We start from the raw sequence: 12,446 nt of genomic DNA, 5'->3' as shown, positions 1-12,446 counted from the left end.
CTGGAGACCAGGACCTGTAACNGTTGGCCAAGGGAGTATAATGCTGAGTCTCTTCGATATTTTTGACTGGTTGAAAACCCAGCGGTACTTGAGAGCCCTGCGGTTCCAGAATAGTGAGAATACTGTCCGTCTTCAATTCGTGTGCCATGCAATAATTCAAATTTTTAATCTAAATTAATGTTAACAGAAAAAAGGCCCATTCAAACCAACATATCATAAAAGCCCCGCTTTTAATTTCTATTTGAAAATTAAACGGAAACTTCAGTTCTGGAGAAAAATTAAAATTGGGGCGAAATTAAAAATTGAATTTTTACATACGGCTTACCTTTCTCCCCTCTACCGTTTGTAAATGCCACCTGACTCCACCTCTTGGAAGCAAAATTCTAAATCCAGGCCCACTCCAAAGGTAAGGCATTGTGATTACGAGCTCGAATAGCCCACATATGTTACCAGTGCTTGCCGTTATGTGCTGTTACCAGTGCTTATGTTACCCCACATATGTTACCAGTGCTTGCCGTAACACCAAATCTAAAGTTTTTGACGCCCATGTTTTTAGGCAGTAAAATATACAGGCCATAAATGGATTTTCATAGCATTTTTTATATGCTATAGAATATTTATATGTATTTTATAAATATATAGAATTTTTTCGAATATTACGGCTATAATAATATTTAATTTGTTGTATATTACTTGGCGATTTTTCTGGTGTAAATTATTCAAAATTAGTAAATGGTTTGAGCGTTAATACAACGGCTCAGACTTCGCGAGTTATAGTCGTTGTTATTTAATTAAATGCTGATTAGTTTTGAAGTAAAACATTCTGAAGGCTATTAATAGAATGCACTAGAAAGCTCGTGCTTAATTATTCTGTTGACGAGTTTCTTAGACCATGAATTCTTGAATTTCGAGTTGGACTGAATAATTTGACACCGCCTTGGTTTATCGTCAGAAACATTCTGTGCGTTTTCATTGGAGTATAGAGAATGTTCCTGATGATAAATCAAGGCAGTGGCAAACTATTCAGTCTAAATCGACATTCAAGAATTCGTGGTCTAAGATGCCTACATGGTATGCATACTGATTAAAGTAATTAACATAAAGGACTAAAGGAGCTATCGTGAGAGTTACGAACAACATTTAATTTCTCATAGTCAACTATATTTCTTCTCGCTTCGAGTCACCGACATTTGGAACAGCCTCCCTGATTACATCGTTGGCGCTCCAAGTATGAACGCGTTCAAGAACAGACTAGATAGAGCTATGGAAAAATATATGTTCAGGCTTGAAATGCCTAGCACCATATCGAACCCGGTGGAAGTCTAGTAGCTATTTCAAACTATCGTCAGTTTTGAAAAGTTCCGGTCAAAGGACCTTTTTTTAGATCTCCTGTCAACAAGTTACAAGAATCGGTGACAGGCCACACCAGTACTATTATTCAGCACCGACATCAATATACTATTCTATTCTAGTCTATACTATACTAGTATACTAAATATCACTCATACTCTCGACAGAACGCAGAAAAAACGTTGAGTAGGTATGTCAATGCCAACCCAACCCAATTTGCATTGCTTGGGCGTAGTTAAAGAGAGAGCTGAAATTTCACCAATTGTGGAAGCACGTAATCATTAATTCAGTCACAGTACGAAAAACTCACATACAAATTCTTGTATAATCTGACGTGTCTCACGGCTCTTCGGAATCTACCTTGTGTTAAAAAAATACACAAGCAATTAAAACCGTCAAATCACAGTTGTTCTACAGTTAATACCTTATTTACCACTCTTAGCTCTTGATGCTGACAACCTCATCTTTCATCGTTAAGACTTTAGAGTAAATTGACTGTTTCGATCTGGTGCTCTGTACAAGTTGATTTATGTTCTCCGGAAGTTACTTATTCTGCGCAATCTTTCTGAAAGCAGTCTGCAAGTCTCAATTCGATTATTATTTAAAGTATCTAGACACTAACTTTTTTTTGCAACCCAGCCGCCCCCGAATTTTGCTAATATTACAAAGTTAGTATAGTCTCGGAGAGACGAACAGGTCTCTGAGAAAGGCCTCAAGCGTCTAACTTGTCAAGTCAAGTTATAAGTAGACCAGTAAGTATCATGGAATGGATACCACATACTGTACCAGCATTATCATACTTAAAGTTAAGAAATTGGTTAAAATCTTGAGTAAATAAGGAAATTAAAAATGAACTAATTCTAAAAAGTCTCTGGTTTGTCACTATGGACTAGTAGTAGGAGTAACTAGCCTATTTCAAACTATCCCCAGTCTTAAAAATATCCTGTCAATTGACAAGACTTAGATCTTCTATGAAACAAGTTACAAAAAGTTCAAGATTTGGCGACAGGCCACATTGTGCCTACTCTTTAGCGCCAACATCACTATGTTATTGTTATGTTATGAATTATGATTATTTTTCTTCTGCAAGATGTCTGTGACCAGTGACAAAGTGGCTGTGGCACAGAAAAAACTTTTTCTGTTAGTCTTTACTCTTTAGTCTTTATTATATAATTAAAACAATCTATTACATGAGCAAAAATATAGTAGGTACCAGTTACCACAATTTTCTTGCCAGGGGCCAGATAGTAGATTGTTTATTTGTTTGGTTGTTATCAAACTCAATTAATACTCTAAAGTCTCTAACTGCTGGTAGCCTAATAAATAATAATAGTATCATCATTCTTACAATTATACAGGGTGAGGGTGGGGCAGAACTGATTGAGCAGTTTATATATACTTTATACTTTAGAGCAGTCAGTGACTCAGTGCTCTGTGGCCTGTGCTTGCTGGGAAGGAAGGGGATGGGAGTGAGTGGATTTTTTCCAGCCCCTCCACTAGCTATTCCCATTTCATTAGCCAGCATGGTGTGGTCATGAGTGACTCGAGAGCATTGTGGCTTTGCTGTGCAGTGTGCATGCAGCATGCATATTTAGAGAACAATCAATCTGTGATTGCAATGCAAAGAGCTTTTTGGTGGTGGTTCAATATTCCACGCAATGAAACTGAGAAACTCTTCCTTAGGCAAGATTTAGATCTTCTGTTTAATCTATTATTACCATGAACAAGTTACAAAAAGTTCAAGATTTGGTGACAGGCCACACCCACATTGTGCCTACTCTTTAGCGCTGATGCCTGACATCACTATGTTATGATTATTTTTCTTCTGCAAGATGTCTGTGACCAGCAACAATGTGGCTGTGGCACAGAATACACAATGATACTCTTCCTTAGGCAAACACAATTTGGTCCTGGATTAGGCAGTTGGAAGCAACTGGTAGCAGTAGCACACTAAGAAGAGATACATCATACACATACCATGGCCAACGCAGGTCCATCAGAAGTTCAAACACCAGAAAATGTTGAGAGGGTGAGACCCGTGAGAGCAGCAGTCGTCCACAGTCCACTTGCCAGTACGTTTTGCACAAAGGCATAGCTACCGTTGCTTTGGAAATCTCCTCATGCAGTGTGAGGAGGATTCTAAATAGGGATTTGCATTTCCATGATCCATCCCTACAAAATGATGATGGCCCAAGCCACCCAACAATTGAACAAAGCAGACTTTGCCAGTTGCCAAAATCTGTGTGAGAACATGCTTGAACAGATTGCTCCTGATGCAGCTAATGTTAGGGTAAACGCAGTATATTCTGACACATTAATTAAGGATGTAGCAAAAAATGAATGGCTATAATAAATCACCATATGCGCAACTCGAGTTCTGTTTGCTTTACATCACTCTCAAAACACCGCACTACAGGCCAGCAACAATGAAACGTCACAAACTGCTGCCATATTTATTTAAAAGCCTTTAGAATGCAACCCTACCAAATCCATATATTCTGACGCTGTGTGTGACTAAATTCGGCATTTTGTGAGACTAATTCCTGCCGAGCTTCAAACTCTACTAATTCGTAATTCCGACCCTCTTGTGTTCAAATTCAGATCGCTGTGTGAGCTGCATCAGAATACGACACAGCTCAGGGTATTACTTTAGATTAAGTGCATACAAAAAAAAGGGTGATTTTTTGTTTATATGTTTTTTGGGGTGTAGATAAAGAATCTGAAATCCGTTTTTGGCGGTTGGCATTGGAAAACCGATTTTTATATATTTCCAAAGATAAAATGCAAGTTGAATCTTGGCCCCAATATTCGTGGATTTATAGCGTTTTTAACTTAGCCTTGGTGACCTATATACTCTTGCAACCACGACATTACAGGCAACCACGACATTGCAGCCACGGTTAGGTTAGGTTTTTTCACCAATTTTTGCCCAATTTTTTTGACGAATTGGAGCCTTGGGGAAAAAAAATCGGTTTTCCAATGCCGACTGCCAAAAACGGATTTCAGATTCTTTATCTACACCGCAAAAAACATATAGTCAAAAAAACACCCTTTTTTTGGATGCACTTAATCTAAAGTATTACCCAGCTCGGAATTAGAACACTATTGAATATACTACTTAAGTAGGCTTTTAATTGAGAAAATTTTAATTTTTGCACACAGCAGGGAATGAGCTGTGTGTGTCTAATTCCAAGCTGTGTTGGAACTAGTTAATGTGTCTAAAACCGTCTCTCAATTTAATCATCTATTGATTTATTTACCACTTGAAATCAGCAAATATAAGTATACTCAAAGGATTCCTAATATATTCACAGACTTATTTAAAAGTCTCAAATCGTAATATTCTTTCTACACAAACAGTTTATCACTATTTGGTAGAGCAAGGCCAACTATCAAATTTGACACGTTTTTCAATGTTCTCACTGGGTGACTTGCACTGTCTCTCTTTGGATCTCAACATTTTCCTGCCAGATGGCCCAGACCTAGTGTTTTGGCAATAGTATGGTGCGCAATAGTATGACATCACTATTTCAACCATCAATGAATGCGTAGAACTAAGACAGCTTAATATTGTGGAAAAAAGTTGAGAAGTGTCGGAATTACCCACGATGTCGGAATATACCGCATTTACCCTATGTTATGCTAACCTGAAGGAAAATAAACTTTCTTCTTTATATACCTCCATTATTCTTTTACTTTGCCTCAAAATTGCTCAATTGGTTCTGTCCCACCCGGTACTGTAGTTAATTTAGGATTCAGGGTTCCTTGAATTTGGTCATTTGATTTATATTTATTACCAGTTAAATTTATAGCATTATACTTGTTTTAAGTTGTTTGTGTTACCATCCAGACTGTGGAGCAGACATACAATTTAGTTTAGCCAGTTATTTTCATTTGAATTAGAACAAAATTGTAGAAATCTAGTGGAGAGCAGCTACAGGGAATTTGTTTAATACAAGGTCTGGCAATAAAACCTCCCCGGTTTGAGGAAGCCACTATGTATATTCATTGCTGCATACGTGCCATGTTCAGTGTGTGCCATGGCTTGGCACGGTGAGCATCGGGCGTTTGTTGTGGAAGAGTTCATTACAAATGGCAGTTCTGTGATTTCTACTCAACGAGCGTTTCGGATTTGATTCAAACTTGGCCGACATGAGAGTGTTCCTGCCGCGAAAACGATTAGACTGTGGGTGTCAAACTTTAGACAAACAGGGTCAGCACTAAAAAGAAAGCCAACTGGCCGACCTTGTACTGCAATAACACCAGAGAATGTGATGCGAGTGAGAACATCCATCCAACAGTCTCCAAATCGTTCAGTGGTTAAACATGCAGCTGCCCTGGCATTGTCAGAAAGTAGTGTAAGGAGAATTCTGCATAAAGAACTTCAACTTCAACCAAGTAAAGTGTACTAACTACTAAGTGATGAAAAATGGCATCAAATAAGCTATTCACAAATAAAATTAATTGTTCTGTATGTGTTGTATGATTTTTTGCAAAAGCCTATTGAAATCAGGGAGTTTTTTTTTTTGGTCATTTGATTTATATTTATTACCAGTTAAATTTATAGCATTATACTTGTTTAAGTTGTTTGTGTTACCATCCAGACTGTGGAGCAGACATACAATTTAGTTTAGTCAGTTATTTTCATTTAAATTAGAACAAAATTGTAGAAATCTAGTGAAGAGCAGCCACAGGGAATTTGTTTAATACAAGGTCTGGCAATAAAGCCTCCCCAGTTTGAGGAAGCCACTATATATATCCATTGCTGCATATGTGCCGTGTTCAGTGTGCGCCATGGCTTGGCACGGTGAGCATCGGGCGTTTGTTGTGGAAGAGTTTATTACAAACGGCGGTTCTGTGATTTCTACTCAACGAGCGTTTCGGATTTGATTCAAACTTGGCCGACATGAGAGTGTTCCTGCCGCGAAAACGATTAGACTGTGGGTGTCAAACTTTAGAGAAACAGGGTCAGCATTAAAAAGAAAGCCAACTGGCCCACCTTGTACTGCAATAACCCCGGAAAATGTGGCGCGAGTGAGAACATCCATCCAACAGTCTCCAAAGTGTTCAGTGGTTAAACATGCAGCTGCCCTGGCATTGTCAGAAAGCAGTGTAAGGAGAATTCTGCATAAAGAACTTCAACTTCAACCAAGTAAAGTGTACTAAGTGATGTAAAATGGCATCAAACAAGCTATTCACAAATAAAATTAATTGTTCTGTATGTGTTGTATGATTTTTGCAAAAGCCTGTTGAAATCAGGAAGGTTTTTTTGCTGGACCCTGTAGTATACCTTCCACCTGAAATTGAAAATGACTTGGCAAGTTAGGTGCCTCTTAAAGATTGATCACAATTATGTAGTGGTAGTCTGGTAGATGACCACTAAGGCTAAGGTTCATTTTATGATATTTTGTATGTGTTTTTAGTTTAATTATGCTGCAATTGCATGTCTATGTGGACTATTGTTGATGTCAATTATCAATGTTGTCTTGAATCATTCATGCATAGTGCATACATTGACTAAATCTTTGATAAAAATAAAAATTTTTCCCAGGGCCCAGGCAGCAATTAAATTTTCAGATTTTTGTTTATCCAAAAATTTACTCCTGGAGACCAGGAACCATAACTCTAAAGCAACTAAAGCTAGAGGTCAAGTTTAAGGGGAGCATCTGGCCAAAATTTTTAATTTTGACATTTCCGGTTTTTAGTCTCATCTTAAAGTTGACATTCTAACCCATCCAACATTACCAAGCCATCTCTGTATATTGATTTATGTGTTCACAACAAATCGTGAAAGAGTGGGGTAGTGGAGTTCTTTAACATTTATCATAGGGAATAATTGCCACAGTGCACTTTAAATAGCTAGTCTTAACACACTTTGCTTCAGTAACCCTGCTGCAGTCATGTGGGATGGTTTGCGTTCCGTTAATCGCACCGTCCTTGACAGGAATTGAGCTCCAGTATAGACTAGTCTAGCATTCTTGCCACCTTGAACGCCTATTTTGAGGCAGGTGCACGTGACTTTGTCGGGCTCTACTGAACAGTTAACTTATTGTCACTGCAAACCTATCTCCTCCTAGAGTTTTTGAGCTATAGCAATGAGAGATATACCGTTTGATCCGCAAATAAAAGATCTATCGATTTATTGTAACTGGGTACTCTTGTAACTAAAATTTTCTTCCTTACAGAATCGTACAACAATTGTTGCAAATCCATCATGGGTCCAAAGAAGGTAAATTCAAAGCGGAAGTGTGGTGCTGCTGATGTGCTTGCAGAAGAAGTGGAAGTCAAATCTTCAAAAGTAGCCAAAAAAAGTAAAGGAAGCCTATCACAAATATCTGTCATTTCTTTGTGTTATATTTTTTGTTTAAGAGTCATCTTGGGGGCAAACTGAAACATTTGACAAATTTTTCTCAAAGCCTAAAAAAATTTGCTTCTCATGGGTGGCTGCTTAAAAGTAAGGGCAATTTTTTTTGTATTGGGTTCATGTATGTATATACCTATAATAGTTAATGAAAGACTTTTTAGTTAAGAAAAATGTAAAGAATATCAAGTCCTCATGACGGTGCAGAACTTAAGTGTCTCAATCATGGATACAATTTCTTTAATATTTAATATATGCAAACAAAACTGAGAAATAATTATTTGTGTGTGAATGTGTGAAATCATCCTTGGGCTTCTTTTTTTTTCATTCATGAGTAGCCCTTACCTTAGTGTAGGTACTGCACGAGCCCTTTAGTTTATTAGAAGGTATTGTTTTTTTTTCTGGTACTGCTTGATTTGGTGGACTGTACTACAACTTGAAGCTCTATAAATGTATCAAATATTTATAAGTATTACACACTGGGCTCTAGTTAGCTTCCAACATTGGCTAGATTTATTCCAGTCTAGCCAAGATTTATTGGCTAGCTTGTAATTTCATGTTTGTATAGGTAGTAGTAGATATCTGTTTACTAGAACTGTTTCTAAATTAAACCAAAACTGTTTAATTAATATGTAACGGGGAATAAATTTTCTTCCAATTTTATTTTACCTACGTACATACTGCAGGCTATTAGTTACATTTTAATTTTATAACATAAAAAATCATGTTTGACTACCAATTTCAATTTGTCTATATTTAAATAATTTTACTGACTTGCAGATGGTGCTGAAGGAAGCAGCAGCAGCAGTGTTAATGTTCTTGAACTGAACAAGATTATCATTGAGCATTGGTGAGGAAATGAGTGGCGTTGAGTGGTGTATCAAGTGGTGTTGATGATAACAGTTATATTATGTTGTTCTGTTTAGAACAAATTAATTGATCATGTCATTTAGTATTTTTTCAGAATTTTTTCCATCTATACCCTACAAGTAGAAGCTTTTTTTCTAATTTAAAAGTATTCAGTTCATTCAATATTGGGTTTTGTTAGATAGCAAATAATTTTTCTTCCTAGATTGGGTGTTATTGAAATGCACCTTTTCAAAATCAAGCATCATTTCATCAGCGTGTTATTTATAATTAATATTTGGATTTTATTCTGTATAAGTAAAAGCCCTTGAAGCTATAAATTTTGTATTCTACTAGACTAGAGCTTTGTTAGTTTTTTTTTCTGGAATGATTTAATTGACTGGAATCATTTTAATTGAAGGCTATTATTTTTTTGTAAAGTATATATTTTATTGTGATATCATCCCTATTGGAAGTTTCTCCTCAATTTAATTTCTTTTCTTCTGGCAGCAAATCCTGACGAGTGTATGGCCGCTCAGCAGAGCAGCTCCTGGCTGCTTTGCGAGAAACCTTCCCCAAGTTGGAGGCTGAGATCAATCCCTCCAAACCGCGCTCCAAGTCATTTGAGGTCTTGGCTAATCTTATGTTAAACAATTGGGTTACATGGTGTAATTAATTTAACCAGGGTTTTATGGACGATGTTTGTATTTTTTATTTGTTGAATTGAGACAAGCTAAAAATTTTTTTTTTTGAATTATTCATCATGTTGGCTTGATTTTTTCCACAGATATTATGATGAATATTTTAAAAAGGACTCACAAACTTTGATCCATGGTGATAATTTATCTTTAAATATTTTAAATAGTTGAGCATAATGGATATGCAGGTTAGAAACGTCTTAATGTGCTGTTATATTCAGCTGGTTGTGCTGTAAAGTGCAGGGTAAACTCAGAATTATTAACTTTTTTCTTTTCTTTTGAACTTCCATCTAGAGAGCAAAATTAATTATAGTATTATTTAGAGCATGTATTGTGTATCAGTTGACAATAATATTAGGCTTGCTACAAAATCATGTTACTATCTAATTTAGGACCACTGTATTAAATATTCGAGGTACTTTCATAAGTTGTCTTGTATAAAAATGCTCTAAAAAATGTGTACTTTAAGAAGTTATTTTGTCAATTTCTTATCAATCATTGGCTTCTCTATGCAGCAATGGTTTATGGTTGTAAAAATGAAATAGTCTTATGTACATGTACAGGTGACGGGTGTTTTTTCGGATGGCTCCGAGGTTCTGTTGTGGTCTGGGCTGAAAAAAGGACCGCCTCGCAAGCTCAAGTTCCCTGAGCCTGATGTTGTTGTGGACGCCATCCGCGAGCACCTGAAGTAGAGCCATTCACCGCCCGCAGCTAATGCAGCAGAGTTCTCATCGAAGTTGTATCATTTAATATTGTATCCACATTTCGAGTGTGTTGCGAGTCTGCTAGTAGAGACCTGTTCATTTAAATCTTATTTATTGAAAAATGTAAACTTCCAGGTGCAATTGGTGTCTAATCATTCAATTCAGAAACTTGGATAAATTCTTTGTTCATTCACTAAGCGAGAGCTAGTATCATCTCTAAGAAAATTTTGAACATAATCTCATTTGTTTTTAAAATTCGAATTGGTTGATGATTAATGTTTAGAAGGGATAGTTCGTCATCTTCAAAATACTAATGATTACTGCTGAAATCCTGTGCTATATTTCCTTATTCGTGCTGAGATTGAGAACTCTGACGGTACACCGTCAGGATGGGGACGCCTTCTCCACGACCAGGGGTGCGGTGAGCTCTCGTTACCATGATGGTGGAGACCCACAGGAGCTCGTCTCCCAGTCTTTGCCGGAAAACTTAATTTACGAGCGTTTGCTTTGCCCTTGATCTTGGAGAGGCGTTTGTATCCCTGACGTGCATACCGTCGCCTTAGTTACTACTAGTACTTGTTTGTACTACTGCGGTGCTATTTTGTTGGACTTAGTTGTTTATCTAAAGTTTAGTTTAGTTTAGTTGTCCCATCTGAAACGCATCCACAAACGTCTGTGCCAAGAATGTCGTACATTAGAGTACAATGTTTGGTTTAATGAAAGTAGATTGAATAAAGAGACTGCTCTGTTGGTCGTGTAATGTTTGTAGGCATTGTATGTTATCAAATTATTACATTCAAGATGCCTTAATTTTCGATATCGTAACTCATTTATAAACGGCAGTAGAAAATGCGACGGAAAATCCACTTAAGTTTTCCTGAGTTACGTCTTATTTGAGAGCTCAAATGGAACTTAGCTTGCTGTTTTAGTTGTTGGAATAGTTGTTCCGAAGTTTAACGTACGACGCTATCACAAGAGCTGTATTAAAAATTATAGGTGAATCTGGTCACCGCGATGCGTTCTATAAAGTAAAGGAATGTGTTTGTTATATTGATTTGTTTTTATTAATTTCCTGCAAGCTTTTATGCAACTTTTTCCGAGGAGATTAGTAAACTGAATATTTTTTTTCTACTTTAAGTGCTAATCAAAGTTCAGATACCGTTTTAAAGTTTTTTATTCATGTTGGCCAAGGGAGTATGATGCCGAGTCTCTTCGATATTTTTGACGGGTTGAAAACCCAGCGGTACTTTGAGAGCCCTGCGGTTCCAGAATAGTGAAAATACTGTCTGTCTTCAATTTGTGTGCCATGCAATAAGTCAAATTTTTAATCTAAATTAATGTTAACAGAAAAAAGGCCCATTCAAACCAACATATCATAAAAGCCCCGCTTTTAATTTCTATTTGAAAATTGAACGGAAACTTCAGTTCTGGAATAAAATTAAAATTGGGGCGAAATTAAAAATTGAATTTTTACATACGGCTTACCTTTCTCCCCTCTACCGTTTGTAAATGCCACCTGACTCCACCTCTTGGAAGCAAAATTCTAAATCCAGGCCCACTCCAAAGGTAAGGCATTGTGATTATGAGCTCGAATAGCCCACCCATGTTACCAGTGCTTGCCGTCCAACACCAAATCTAAAGTTACGTACGCACATGTTTTTGGCAGTAAAATGTGCAGGCCATACATTGATTTTAATAGCATATTTATATGTTATAGAATATTTATAGATATTTTATAACTATAGAATATTCTCCGAAAATTACGGCCATAATTAATATTTAATTCGTTAAATATTACTCAGTTATTTTTCTGGTGTAAATTATTCAAAATTAGCAAATGGTTTGAGCGTTAATACAACGGCTATGATTTCGCGAGTTATAGTCGTTGTTATTTAAATGATTAGTTTTGAACTAAAACATTCTGAAGGCTAAAAATAGAATACCTAGAAAGCTCGTGCTTAATTATTCTGTTGACGAGCTTCTTAGACTATGAATTCTTGAATTTCTAGCTGGACTGAATAATTTGGCACCGCCTTGGTTTATGGTCAGAAACATTCTGTGCGTTTTCATTGGAGTATAGAGAATGTTCTTGATGATAAATCAAGGCAGTGGCAAATTATTCAGTCCAAATTGACATTCAAGAATTCATGGTCTAAGATGCCTTCATGGGATGCACATTAATTAAAGTAATTAACATAAATGACTAAAGTAGCCACCGTGAGAGTTATGAACAACATTTTCTTTATCATAGTAAACTATATTTCTTCTCGCTTCGAATCACCGACATTTGGATCCGCGTTTTTGTCCGAGACGTGAAAAGCCTCCCTGATGACATCGTTGGCGCTCCGAGTATGAACGCGTTCAAGAACAGACTATGGAAAAGCGTTTACCATAGAGCTATGGAAAATATGTGTTCAGGCTTGAAATGCCTAACACCATATCGAACCCGATGGAAGTCTAGTAGCTATTTCAAACTATCGTCAGTCT

At 36.8% G+C, this 12,446-nt stretch overlaps 1 long non-coding RNA gene across 3 annotated transcripts; it reads left to right on the top strand.

The window, feature by feature from the left end:
- The first annotated feature begins 1,983 nt into the window (after window positions 1–1,983).
- Window positions 1,984–11,009, top strand: LOC108672774. Of its 3 annotated transcripts, none has more exons than XR_007156727.1 (5): window positions 1,984–2,102; window positions 7,536–7,661; window positions 8,492–8,561; window positions 9,068–9,185; window positions 9,819–11,009. It is a non-coding gene; the product is annotated as an uncharacterized LOC108672774 (long non-coding RNA). The 3 variants fall into 3 exon arrangements; XR_007156726.1 differs by lacking the exon at window positions 1,984–2,102 and adding an exon at window positions 5,949–6,502; XR_007156728.1 differs by lacking the exon at window positions 1,984–2,102 and adding an exon at window positions 6,664–6,676.
- Window positions 11,010–12,446: the final 1,437 nt, after the last annotated feature.

This window comes from Hyalella azteca, unplaced genomic scaffold (assembly GCF_000764305.2).
Source record: "Hyalella azteca isolate HAZT.00-mixed unplaced genomic scaffold, Hazt_2.0.2 contig5945, whole genome shotgun sequence".
NCBI classification, from domain to species: Eukaryota; Metazoa; Arthropoda; class Malacostraca; order Amphipoda; family Hyalellidae; genus Hyalella; species Hyalella azteca.
The sequence above is the reverse complement of the archived record's forward strand: the minus strand, read 5'-3'. Positions and strand labels throughout refer to the sequence as shown.